The sequence below is a fragment of the Pongo pygmaeus genome, chromosome 16, assembly GCF_028885625.2.
Source record: "Pongo pygmaeus isolate AG05252 chromosome 16, NHGRI_mPonPyg2-v2.0_pri, whole genome shotgun sequence".
NCBI lineage: Eukaryota > Metazoa > Chordata > Mammalia > Primates > Hominidae > Pongo > Pongo pygmaeus.
Genome location: NC_072389.2, coordinates 87,106,838 through 87,118,403, shown reverse-complemented (window position 1 = coordinate 87,118,403; position 11,566 = coordinate 87,106,838).

Genomic DNA, 11,566 nt, shown 5'->3' with positions numbered 1-11,566 from the left:
GACCTCTGACCTCGAGGGTGGGAGATGTTCCCTAGTCAGTCCTTTAGGCTGCTCTCTGGAGGGCACTCCCTTTTTTACTGTCCTCCAAGGACATATTTCAGAAGTTTCTTCCTTTTCCCTTGCCTCCTTGGCCTCATCTAAAGTAGGTTTCAAAAAATGTGTCCTCCTGGGGGGCTGCATAGCTTTCCCAGCCTGTTTGCCTCTTGGAGTCTCAAGAGTGGTTATAGGTCCCAAATAATCACAGGCCTTTTAAGGCCAGAATCATGAGAAGGGAGGTTGCTTTGTTTTGTTGGTGTACTGGTGTACGAGTCTCAAAGTTTAGCAGTCAGTTCCTCTTCCAAGAACCACACCCATTGTTCTTAGAAGGCTTGGTTTCCAGACCTGTTTCATTTCTTCATTCTAGGCACCCCAGCTTCTTTCACTCAGTGTGTTGGTGGCTACCTTGAGGCAACTTGAAGCCATAGGTGTCAAGGCCACAGCCATAATCTAATATTTGCTCTGATACATTTTAGCCAGAGGGAAATTTTAACAATAGTTATGGAACACACCCTTCATTTGACTTTTGCCTTAATTCCAACTGGAAAGCACACCCTTAATTTGATATTTGCCTTTGGCCATTTAAAATCTTTCTAAATTCCATTACATAGCATTTATCATCTAAAGGCAGTTAGCTTTTCAACTTTAATTTCTGGCCTTTCTCTATTTTCTTTTATTACTCCTAGAAACTAGTAAATTATTTTCTGTGCTTATCTCTTCCTTGTAAATTTTGTTAAGCACAGTAATAATCAGTACACGCTACCAACATTCTATTTTCAACCCCTTCCCCTAGAGCTACAAGTTCATTAGGAAGTGAATAAGCCTTCCAAGTTATTGCAGACTAGTCTTACAAATATTTTACCACTGTACAGCAGGGGCTGCAGGGTTTTCAGTCTGATTCCGTTTCCTCACTGCTGTTGCCTAACCAATCTGTCAATGCACGTATTTCAGTTTTTTTCCTCACTGCTGTTGCCTAGCTAATCTGTCAACGCAGCATTCCATTTCTACTACCAATTTGTAAATTAATTAGAACAAGTCAGGAAATGTTATCATCACAAATTAATCCCAATATTCAGGGGTTTATACAAGTAATGTGTTTTCTCATAGAAAGTCTAATATGAGTCTGATGGCTCTTTATGACATATAAAATGTATGTTAAGGAGACACATGAAAAATTAACAGTACAGGTACTTATATCCAGTATAAGTATGTAGTGAGCATTTACTTAATCCAGTGAGCATTTATTATTTTTTAATCAGAAGAATTCACAAATTTTTTTTTCTTTTATTATTATTATTATTATTATTATTATACTTTAGGTTTTAGGGTACATGTGTGCAATGTGCAGGTAAGTTACATATGTATACATGTGCCATGCTGGTGCGCTGCACCCACCAACTCGTCATCTAGCATTAGGTATATCTCCCAATGCTATCCCTCCCCCCTCCCCCCACCCCACAACAGTCCCCGAAGTGTGATGTTCCCCTTCCTGTATCCATGTGTTCTCATTGTTCAATTCCCACCTATGAGTGAGAATATGCGGTGTTTGGTTTTTTGTTCTTGCGATAGTTTACTGAGAATGATGATTTCCAATTTCACCCATGTCCCTACAAAGGACATGAAGTCATCATTTTTTATGGCTGCATAGTATTCCATGGTGTATATGTGCCACATTTTCTTAATCCAGTCTATCATTGTTGGACATTTGGGTTGGTTCCAAGTCTTTGCTATTGTGAATAATGCGGCAATAAACATACGTGGGCATGTGTCTTTATAGCAGCATGATTTATAGTCCTTTGGGTATATACCCAGTAATGGGATGGCTGGGTCGAATGGAATTTCTAGTTCTAGATCCCTGAGGAATCGCCACACTGACTTCCACAAGGGTTGAACTAGTTTACAGTCCCGCCAACAGTGTAAAAGTGTTCCTATTTCTCCACATCCTCTCTAGCACCTGTTGTTTCCTGACTTTTTAATGATTGCCATTCTAACTGGTGTGAGATGGTATCTCATTGTGGTTTTGATTTGCATTTCTCTGATGGCCAGTGATGGTGAGCATTTTTTCATGTGTTTTTTGGCTGCATAAATGTCTTCTAGAAGAAAACCTAGGCATTACCATTCAGGACATAGGCATGGGCAAGGACTTCATGTCTAAAACACCAAAAGCAATGGCAACAAAAGCCAAAATTGACAAATGGGATCTAATTAAACTAAAGAGCTTCTGCACAGCAAAGGAAACTACCATCAGAGTGAACAGGCAACCTACAAAATGGGAGAACATTTTCGCAACCTACTCATCTGACAAAGGGCTAATATCCAGAATCTACAATGAACTCCAACAAATTTACAAGAAAAAAACAAACAACCCCATCAAAAAGTGGGCGAAGGACATGAACAGACACTTCTCAAAAGAATTCACAAATATTAAAGTCAATAGGTAATTCAGTTGCTTGGAGGGTATGGTTCCCAACAATTAACTGACTTTGTCTTCTGACGTCTAGTCCTCTGAATGGGTCTTTCAAGATTACACATTAGGCCAGGCACAGTGGCTCACACCTGTAATCTCAGCACTTTGGGAGGCTAAGGTGGGAGGATTGCTTAAGCCCAGGAGTTAGAGACCAGCCTGGGCAATGTGGTGAAAACCCATCTCTACAAAAAAATACAAAAATTATCTGGGTGTGGTGGTGCACACCTGTAGTCCCAGTTACTCGGGACACTGAGGTGGGAGGATCGCTTGAGTCCAGGAGACGGAGCTTGCAGTGAGCTTAGATCATGCCACTGCACTCCAGCCTGGGCAACAGAGCAAGACCCTGTCTCAAAAAACTAAAGAAGTAAAAAAATTACACACTAGTATATAGGCCCCTCTCTCTACTGGAATGGCCCTCACTCTATGAAGTCTTCCCAATTACAAAGCATCCCTGAGTCTCTCCCTCTTCTGTTCTCTCACATTCCTATTTGTGTAATTACAGCATTTAGATACTGTATATTATTTTATAATATGGGAATATGCTTTTCTTTTTGCATTTCTGTTTCCATTCTTTTCCTAGGCAGTGTGAGGCATACACCTGCCTGGAGATGGGAGAAGAGGCAAGCAAGTACAGACTAGTAGAGTAGGAAGGCAACACGAGTCATTCAGCTTCTGGCATCTGCATAGGATTTTTCTGGATCTCCAGCCATGCAGTAGTTCTATAAGCTAGATTTATTGCAAGAAAGAAAACCAATTGGTTTTCTTACCCCCATTCCTCTTTGGCTTATTAGGAGGCAGGCCTGGTTGCTGAACTTCATGATTCATTCCATAATAGAAAGCAAATACCTTCGGCCTTGGAAGGAGACAACGGCCTAAGATGCTACCCTAGGGGAGATGGTATAACATAGAAGAAGTAGAGATTGGAGCTAACACCTCTGGTCTCAAAGAATAATGCACAGAAGAGGAGATTGCTAAGAGAAGGAAAAAGGAGCATAATATTGATACAGGCTGTTTTCTTGACCCCTACATGGGACCCATGACAGGGGTGTCTTGTTTACTCAGCCTGCCATGCTCAACCCTTCATGGGAGGGAGCATGTAGGAAAGCAAGTGCAGGCTGCTTCAGTGCCAGCACTGAAATCAAACTCCATTTACTCAGGCCCACTGAGCCCCACCCTTCATGGGAGGGAGTGCATAGGTGAGCAAGTGCTAGAACCAGCCAGCCACTTTGGCGCAGGCAGGAGCAAACTCCGTGCAGGCCCCGCAGCAGCATCCAGGTGGGGGCATTTTCCTAAACTTCTCTAAAATATCATGATTAATATATAGATAGAAACAGGAAGTAAAGAATCTCTAGGCAGGCAGGGGAGGGTCCCTGGCAAAGCTCGATCTTCAAGCTGAAAAGCCTGAAACTCATGGCCCAAAATGAGAACTTCTATCCCTGTGTGCCCACTCTTTCCCAATTGGTTCTTTCTGAATAATGTCTTTTTACCAGCTGAATATTGCCTTTTCCAAAACTACCTACAGCCCATCCCACCCTCCATCCTGTGCCTATAAAGACCCAGACTCAGCCAGTAGATGGGAGAAGCAGCTGGATGTCGAGGACAGGCCACTTGACTTTGGAGGAGAGAGGCAGAGAGGTGACTTGACTTCAGAGGAAAGCCCAATTCAAGCTGGAGTCGCCTCTCATATACAACCATAGGGAAATCATGACTTGCAGAACTTAAAGGGAAACCACATCAAAGTAAACTCATGATTTAGCAGGATCAGGGAGATGGGGCTTGAGGTGAGCACAAACAAGCTGCTTTTCATTCCTGTGTGCTGTGCTCATGATTGAAAAGTTCAATTTGTGGAAGAAGATAAGCAGAAGTTAGCTGAGGATTCAGCAGGAGAGTTTACTGGAGGAGGTCCCTGCTGTAGGGACAAAGTGGCCTGTACCTGAAGGCAGTAGGGCAGCCACAGTGCCATCAAGAACTGAGGGGAGGTTTGGTCAACCAAGAAGGACTATACAGTACTGACCAGGCCAGATCACTAATCACTCCAGCCACAGACAACTATGGCCAGTATCAGCAGAGGGAGCTGGTCAGCCTTCAGCAGTCACCAGCCCAGAGCAGTCCAGGTGCCTCATGGCAGAGCTCAGCAAGGACCCTCCAGGACAACTCATGGACTCAAGAACCTGCCTTTTCCCCTGCTGCCATGCAGTTTGTAAGCCCTCCACATGCACTACATACCATCTTGGGTTAGGGAAGGATGGTGGGGACAAACCTAAGAGATCAAAAATTTTACCTAAAGGGACTGCTTGAATTATTGCATCAGAATAAGATTTTATGGTTTATTTAAATCTAATTCATCTCCTCCCCATCACACCTTTGCCAGGTGGTAAAGATTTGTTAAGAAAATCATATAGCTATAGAGAATAGGAGTCCTTTGTTTTGCACATTTAAATTGTAGTGTGAAGTCTGGCATGGAACATACCTGTAGTCCTAGGTGCTTGGGAAGCTGAGGCAGCAGGACTTTGAGGTTACAGTGAGCTACAATCACACTGCTGCACTCTAGCCTGGGTGACAGAGCAAGATCCTATCAAAAAATAAACAACAACAACAAAAAAATCTGTAATCCCCAGCACTTTGGGAGGCCAAGGTAGGCAGATCACAAGGTCAGGAGTTCAAGACCAGTCTAGCCAACATAGTGAAACCCTGGCTCTACTAAAAAAGAATAATAAAAAATAAAAAATATCAGCCAGGTGTGGTGGTGGGTACCTGTAGTCCCAGCTACTTGGGAGGCTGAGGCAGAAGAATTGCTTGAACCCAGGGGGCAGAGGTTGCAGTGAGCCAAGATCGCGCCACTGCACCCCATCCTGGGTGAAAGAGTGAGACTCCATCTCAAAAAAAAAAAAAAAAAAAAAACTACAGTGCAAGTAAATGTTCCAACTACAAGTAAATGGTGTAGTGTTTGCATATAACCCATGCACATCTTCCTATATATTTTAAATCATATCTAGATCACTTATAGTACCTAATACAATGTAAATGCTATATAAACAGTTGTTATACTGTGTTGGTTTTTATTTGTATTATTATTTTTTTCTTTTTTAGAGATGGGGTAGCTCTCTGTTGCCCAGGCAGTGGTGTAATCAAAGCTCACTGCAATATTTCAAACTCCTGGGCTCAAGAAATCTGCCTGTTTCAGCCTCCCAAAGAGTTGAGATTACAGGCATGAGCCACCATGTCCTGCCTCATATTATTTTTTATGGTCGTATTATTATTTTTTATTGTGAGTTTTTTTCCCCTACATTTTCTATTCATAGAGATTTATAAGAGTCAGCAGTTAGAGATGAGAAAAGGGTTTTTTGGAGAAAACTGGTGGTATTCTCTGTCCTTGCATCATCCCCAAAGAGGGATGAGAATATGTCCCCCTCCACCTGAAGTTAACAGAAGAGAGCTTCAAGGAGGTCACCCAGGGATATTGATTAGCACCCTCTGCCATTTGAAGGAAACCCAGTACTGGTGCTGACTCCCACCTGGAAAGGCTAAAAAGAGAGAAATGAGGAAATATTGAGTTGCTGCTTTGGTGGCAAGAAGAAAGAGTGGCTTCGTGGGGCTGGATCTATGCACCCAGAATTTGTTGGAGCTGGAAAAGTCCATGGCTGTTTCCTGTGGGCCAGATGTGGGCTACAAGAAAGAGGGAGAGAGAGAGAGAGAGAGAGAATGGGGGATCATCCTCGGCCCCATCTAAGCGGTGTCCTTGAAAGAGAAGACAGACCTCAACAGGAGGAACCCAAAAGTATGGGGAATGCCCAGAGGCTGAGAGCAAGCAATGAGTTGGATGACAGACCAATCTGCCTTCCATGGAAACCCTAGGAAAGACCCTGCAGAGTGGGAGATCTCCAAGGAAGTCTCAAAACACTCAAGATAGACAGTGACCTTGGCTATCTGCCAAGACCAGAGAACCCAGAAGCTAGATCTCTCAGAACTGGTGTCGAGAAAGAACTTTGCTGACGATCTCATTTATTTTCCTGCCCTCAAACTTCAACCCCAAAAGGGTCAGAAACTGCAGTTGGCGAGGTGGAGAAGCAAATCTACCAGGGGCCTCCTGCCAGCAGTGAGCTGAGCTGGAGGAGGAGGAAAAATTCAACTTTACATTAAGTTCAGAATTTCATTATGACACGAAAAAACAACATTGTAATTGCCAAACTGAGCCTGTGTTTGGCAACATAAAGTGGTCCAAGATCACTTTACCAGCTAAGGGACTAGTGGAGCAGCGTTCATCCTGGGGACAGGAGGAAGCGTCTCCCTGGGACTAGACTAAAGGGCCCCTGCTTGGGTGGTAGGAATGAAGGCACTTTATCAATCCATTACTTGCTTGTTCCATGTCTGGGATACATAAGGAAAACAGAGAGAAGGGGAGGCAGGTACATAGGGAGACAGACAGAAAGAGATAACAGAAAGAGGGAGATAGGAGAAGTGGCAGGGGAGAGATGGACAGGGGAGGAGAGAGAAGAGGTGAGCAAGTAACCATGAAGAGTAACAGAAAAAGAAGACACAGGAAGAGAGGAGGAGAGAAATAAGCAATGGGTCCATGCCCCCATCTACCCTTTATCTTTGACTTTTGTTTGCCACTTGTAACAGGAACTGTCCTGTCCTGCCCAAATTTCCTCTGTGGCTTCCTACTGCAAGTACCCGGGACTTCCCCTTAGGGCTTTCTCTCAGCCCACTCCCTGCAGCAGGACAAAAAAGCCAAGGAGTTCCCGTCCCCAGAGCAGTCCTCAATCAAAGACAGATGTGAGATGAGAAGCAAATCTCCCCATGTGCTCACCCCTCAGGTGGCGTTTTGCTGAGGCACATCCTACCTCTCAGGTTCTGTAGTGGGATGGAGTTCCAGCTGCCCCCAGTGCTACCTGCTTGATAAAAAGCACCTTTTATTGACTTGCCTCTCTTTCCTGTCTCATATCACCTCTCAAATGAGCTGTTTGCACTCACATCCTTGTCTGCTTCCCATCTCTATCCCAGAAGTAGAGGCCACTCCCTCCCCTCTGTCTCCCAAGGGGACCCTAACCTCCTCCTCTTTCCATCTCCAGCCACCTGTGGTAGGCCTCTGTCTGTTGAATGTCCCTAACCCATAGCATTATCCCTACTTGGAGGGAAGGAAGGATGTAAAACCAAGAGGCTTCTCTCGCCATTCTCCCACCCTTCCCAAAGGAAGAGACCAGATCTTAGCTCAGGGGATCCCGCCAGCCCCAAGCAAGCCAGGCAGTGTCCTGGTGTGGCAGCTCACAGGCCCTGGCAGTGCAGTTCAAGGGTGGTGCTGCTTCCTGCCCGTCTGTTTGGGAGCACATTCAGGAGACATGAGCAGATGTTTGGCAAATGTTCAATCTTGTCCATGTCAGCCAACAATAACACAGTGCAGAGACGACGCAGGGATGGAGGAAGGGAGGAGACTTGCTTAGCAGCTAGAGATGGCCACAGGAGACACCATCTCCAGCTCCTTCTGGGTGGGAGGGAGGCAGGGTGTTCATGTATGACTTGCATGCATTAGAACATGGGACGCACAGTGCCAGTATTCTAGGGTGGTGCCCTGGGGGGATCTGCCTGTTTTTCTCAGCTCCCCAGACAAAGCCCACAACCCCAGTGCCAGCCTGGCTGCCCAGGGAGGCCTGCAGAAGCTGCAAGAATTTGGGTTTATCAGAAAGGGAGTGCCTGGGGCAGGACAGGCTAAAATGTGGCCCACGAGCCCCTCCTGGACACAAGAGGGCATCTTTAATGCTCTTCCCACAGAGACTGGACATTTCTCTAATCTTTTTCAGCACAGGGCTCCAGAGAACCACTACCCATTGACAGAGCTGGGGAGACGAGTCCCATGCACCATCCATCTGGGCTGGAGGCATGTGGCGGGCGACTGAGTTTCCAGGGGTGCTGAGGCACCTGTGGGTGCTCAGGGAACTAAGAACCACCTTCTTCTTAAGACATTTTTTATTTTAAAATATTTAATTGGCCGGGCGCAGTGGCTCACGCCTGTAATCCCAGCACTTTGGGAGGCCAAGGCGGGCGGATCACGAGGTCAGGAGATCGAAACCATCCTGGCTAATGCGGTGAAACCCCATCTCTACTAAAAATACACACACACACAAAAAAATTAGCCGGGCACGATGGCGGGCACCTGTAGTCCCAGCTACTCGGGAGGCTGAGGAAGGAGAATGGCATGAACCCGGGAGGTGGAGCTTGCAGTGAGCCGAGATCGCGCCACTGCACTCCAGCCTGGGCAAAAGAGCGAGACTCCATCTCAAAAAAAAAAAAAAAATTTAATTGACAAACAGTCTATACATTCAAAGTATACAACATTATGATTTGATATAAATACACACTGTGTAAGTTTCCCTGAGGGCAGGAAAACTTATCCCAAGTTGTGTCTCCAGGGTTAAAATACCATCATTAGCATAGCTAACACTTATTGAGCACATACTATGTGCCAGACACTCTTCTAAGCCCTCTTTTTCATGCACTAACCAATGTAATTCTCATATAACCTGTAAGCCAGGTACCATCATTATCTGAGTTTTACAGAAGCAGAAACTGAGTCACGGAGAGGTTAACTTACCCAATGTTACACAGTTGGTAAGTAGGAGAGCCAGGCACTCTAAATCTGGGGCCAGAACACTTCACCTGTAACTTAACCTCTCAGGCAGAAATCCTTCATGAATTTTTGTTGGCTAGAATTGAATCAGTAAGATTGTAGATTGAGCAATACTGTAGTGTATCATGGGGAGTGACCCTAGGAGTGCTCAATCAAACCAAATAGCACATCTCTTATCACCCACGTGGATCTGTACATGAGATCCCTAGAAGTTGTTCATCGTATAAAGTTTGTATCCTCTGAACAATATCTTCCCATTTCCCTCACCTCCCAGTCCCTGGGAACCACCATTCTACTCTCTGCTTCTGGGAGTTTGACTCTTTCAGATTCCATATGTGAGTGAGATCATGCAATATTTATGTTTCTGTGTCTGGCTTATTTCACTTAATGTCCTCCAGATTCATCCATGCCTTCACAAACAACTGTGGTCTCACCATAGACTCATAGCAGGGATGGGGGGATGCCCAGCTCCCAGGCTTCCTCCACAGTCCTCACCACTGCTCCCTGCTCCCCAAGACTGGATGGTACCTGAGCTGAGCGGTTCCACTGGTACCTTGCCTCCTGTTGACTCCTTCCCTCCCACTCACTCAGACATGGTTCTGCAGAACGTTCTCCCTACAGACATGGCTCTTCCAGTCAACCTTGGATGGTACATTTGAAGCAGGTCTCAACATGGAACTTGAAGGCACACCTAGGGTCACTTCCCATGATACACTACAGTATTGCTCAATCTCCAATCTTACTGATTCAATTCTAGCCAATAAAAATTCGTGAAGGATTTCTGCCTGAGAGGTTAAGTTACAGGTGAAGTGTTCTGGCCCCAGATTCAGAGTGCCTGGGCTCTCTTACTTACCAACTGTGTAACATTGGGTAAGTTAACCTCTCCATGTCTCAGTTTCTGTTTCTGTAAAACTCAGATAATGATGGTACCTGGCTTACAGGTTATATGTGAGAATTACATCAGAGTGACAAGTGCTGTAATAGAGGAAGTACTAACTCATGTGCACCACTGGACAAATCAGTCCACCTCTCCAAGCTTTCATTTACCTGTAAAATGAGGGAGAAGGAAGAACTAGTATTTAGCAGTATGAGCCAAGCCCTGGGCTGAACATGGGGGATGCGGATATTAAAATCATATGTGTATACCCACAGCATCTGTATTTGAGGGGCTCATAGTTAAGTGGAGGAGAGACAAATATTTAAAAATTAGAATGCAGCAATGCAAGGCAGAGATACATACAAGAGACCCAAGCAGTCTTGAGAATTATTATTCTTATTGACATAGTTCTAGACAGGATGCTCAATGCTTAACCACATAACTCCACTTAATCTGCACAGGAAGCCTGAGAGATGGGTAATATTTTAGCCCTCTTTTTAACCCATGAATGAATGGAGGCCCAAGGAGGTGCAATGACCTTCCAAAGACATGCAGCTAGGAAGCAAACAGCGTCCGCACTGAGTTGTCTGATCCCAGAGCCAGCATTCAGAACCATGAACTCCTCCTGCTTCTCTCAAATACATTGTCTCATTCTTCTAAACAACTCTAAGAGGGAGCTAGTAATCCTATAGAGAAAACTGAGGCTTCATGAGGGCAAAGTGGCTTAGCTGAGGATGGTAAGTAGCAGCGAGGGCTTTGAAATCACTATTCGGCACATCATGCAGGAACCCTGGACCTGGGGTTTAGGATACAATTTCTCGGAGGGAACTCCAGGCTCCAATGGAATGTTTATAAAAAGTCCCAAAGGGGCTGTATGCTAACCTGAACTTCCTTTGTCGCAAACCCTCGGAATGCTGTTTTATTCAGGTTTTACACGTGCCTAATACACTGTTTTCTTTATAAAGTCAAAAAATTTGAACTCATACTCTGACCACAGTGTTTTCATGGTTTTTCCCCTCTTAAAATGTACATTTTGAAAACTGAAAACCCCCTCGTATTTTGCAATAAGCTCAACATTTGAGCAATTGCAAGTGTTGACTTGTTAGCATTATTAACATTGACATCTCGTGGCCACTTTGGAAAACTGCAAGATCAAATTGGCAGGACAGAAACCAGGCCTCCTTCCAGGTTGCAAAACCTCTTCAAGGTTCATCAGTCTCGACTTCTCAGCAACCACTGTCATCAGAGGGGGATCTGTTCAGAATTTGCCTCTGTCTAACCCCTGGGTTTAGGTGTGTCCCTTCCCCTATCTGGGCCTATCTTCCTCACCTGTAAAATGACCGGGGAAGCCAAATCAGTTGGTCCTTGTAGATTCTGACACTCTATGGTTCTGTCATTGCCATCCGATCAGATGAAAGGAAAATGGTATCTCCTTGCTGTCTTCATTTGAACATGTTTTGAAATGTTTATTGGATCGTTGAATTACTTCTTTTAGAGTTGCCAGTATAAGCCTTTGCCTTATTTTTCTAAAGGGGTGTTTACAGTTTTATCTTGCATTTGT